The sequence below is a fragment of the Aplysia californica genome, unplaced genomic scaffold, assembly GCF_000002075.1.
Source record: "Aplysia californica isolate F4 #8 unplaced genomic scaffold, AplCal3.0 scaffold01647, whole genome shotgun sequence".
In the NCBI taxonomy this organism is placed as follows: domain Eukaryota; kingdom Metazoa; phylum Mollusca; class Gastropoda; order Aplysiida; family Aplysiidae; genus Aplysia; species Aplysia californica.
Genome location: NW_004798917.1, coordinates 3,136 through 5,258, shown reverse-complemented (window position 1 = coordinate 5,258; position 2,123 = coordinate 3,136). Strand labels below are relative to the sequence as shown.

Sequence of the window (2,123 nt, the reverse complement as noted above, 5' to 3'; positions counted from 1 at the left end):
CTTTTCTTAGGTTGTTTTTTTTCCTAACAGTGGTTTTGAGCTCTGAGACACACTTTAGCACCTTATAAAATCCTTATTTATCATCTCAGACCTTTGGGGGGAAAATTGAGAAGGATTTCAGAATATTTATAAAAATACATTGACATTTCTTGTATTTACGTGACGTCATAAATGGGCCTCAAGCCCGTTATGCACCATTTTTGACGTTTTAACACAAACTGTTACGTTTTTAAACAACCAGAACTCAATGGTTTGTGGGCGGATTTTGATAATTCTTTCAGTTTTGTCCAAGTCTACCGAGTAGATTCCAATTTTGATTTTTTGATTTTGAATTTTTCGCTCGTGTTACCTAAATTATATAAGAAGAAGGTTGGAAATGTAACATAAATTGTGTCACTCGCAAGGCCACTTCCTTTTGGCTTTAGTGAGAGTTTTATGACACTAGGAACACAATCAGGTCATATTTTAAGTGCCGAAGATTAGAGGCGCTACTAGAGAGTAACAAACACAAAAAAGGAGGAAGGATAGATAAGGACGATAGATGTTTAGTAGTGCAATTTACCGATCTGCGCAATCAAGATTGCGCTGCGCATTTTAACGATGGTATAATTGTGCAGCAATCTGAAGATTGCGTTAATATTTTATACATTTAAAACAGAACACGGCAGTTTTGTATTTGATCCTTTCTTTTACTGGCAGCCAGTGTAGTTCTTTCAGAATTGGTGTTACGTGCACTGATTTCTTTTGTTTCATTATCAATTTTTCTGCTTGATTTTGATGTACTTGTTACTTTGATAGTTTTTCGGCAGTCAACCGGATAAAAAAAACATTACAGTAATCTAATTTTGATAAAAATCAATGTTGTTACTAATGTCTTGGCTACTGCTTTTGTTAAATAATTTCTTACATTGTCAATTTTCTTAAGCTGAAAATAGATACTTTTGGTGAGCTGGCTAATTTGGAAGTACATAGACATATCATAATCCAACTGAACCCCTAGATATTTCAAGACTTCTTTTTGAATAAATGTCAATTTGTAGTTGTGGGAGATTTCTAATGGCCTTTGTATTTCCACAAAACATAATTTCCGTCTTGTTATCACTCAGTTCCAATTTATTCATCCATAGATTAATTCCCGAATACATTGCTAAGTGAAGTCGACTAAAAGTGATATTTTACCAAAATCAGTAAATTTATAAATCTGAGTGTCATCGGCATAAAGATGGTAATTCATGTCATATTGTCTTAAAATATCAGCAATAGATTGTGTATACATTGTAAACAAGACAGGTCCAAGAACAGACCCCTGAGGGACACCACATCTAAGCAATACATTATCAGAACACGTGCTTCCAACCACAACTGCTTGTGTTCGATCTTTAAAATATGACTCAAACCATCGCAGGACAGTACCTTTTACACATCACATAGTTGCGAGCGCCGTAAAATACTTACAAATGTTTAAACAACAACAACAACAAAAAGCAACAACAACAACATCATCAACAACAACAACAACAACTAATTCCTCCACTGCAAATATGGCATTTTCATCACTATGGTAAATCTGTCCTTTGAGAGTTTTGTTTTTTTTTAATTTGGGTTTGTGTGTGTGCGTGCGCGAGCGCGTGTATTTGTGTGTGTGTACTTGTGTGTATGTGTGTATGTGTGCGTGTGTGTGTGTTTGTGTGTGTGTCTGTAAGTCTGTCTGTCTGTTTGTGTATGTGTGCGTGTGTGTGTGTGTGTGTGTGTGTACGTGTGTGTGTGTGTGTGTGTGCGTGCATGTGTGTTTGTGTGTGTGTGTGTGTGTATGTCTGTCTGTCTGTCTGTCTGTTTGTTTGTCTGTATATATACATATCAGTGTATGTATACGCGTGCACACGTTCCGATACTTTGTTCCCTGCCCAACTATGAAGCTCTACCCTTTCTCTCTCTCACACACCAGGCGTACGAGATAACACCTACCGGAAAGGACGCTCGCCCTGGTCGGAGTTCTGCAAGATACAGAGATATCGCCTGAATCTACTTGAGTTCGGCAAGAGGGAGAAAGACAGAGAGAGAGAGAGAGAGAAAGAGAGAGAGAGAGAGAGAGAGAGAGAGAGAGAGAGAGAGAGAGAGAGAGA

General features: G+C 37.5%; 1 long non-coding RNA gene across 1 annotated transcript in view; it reads left to right on the top strand.

Annotated features, from left to right (window-relative positions):
* Nucleotides 1–2,089, top strand: part of LOC118479060 — a 36,232-nt gene extending 34,143 nt beyond the window's left edge. The window contains exon 3 of the long non-coding RNA XR_004859452.1: nucleotides 1,946–2,089. This is a non-coding gene — a long non-coding RNA (uncharacterized LOC118479060). The remainder of the gene's footprint in view (nucleotides 1–1,945) is intronic.
* Nucleotides 2,090–2,123: the final 34 nt, after the last annotated feature.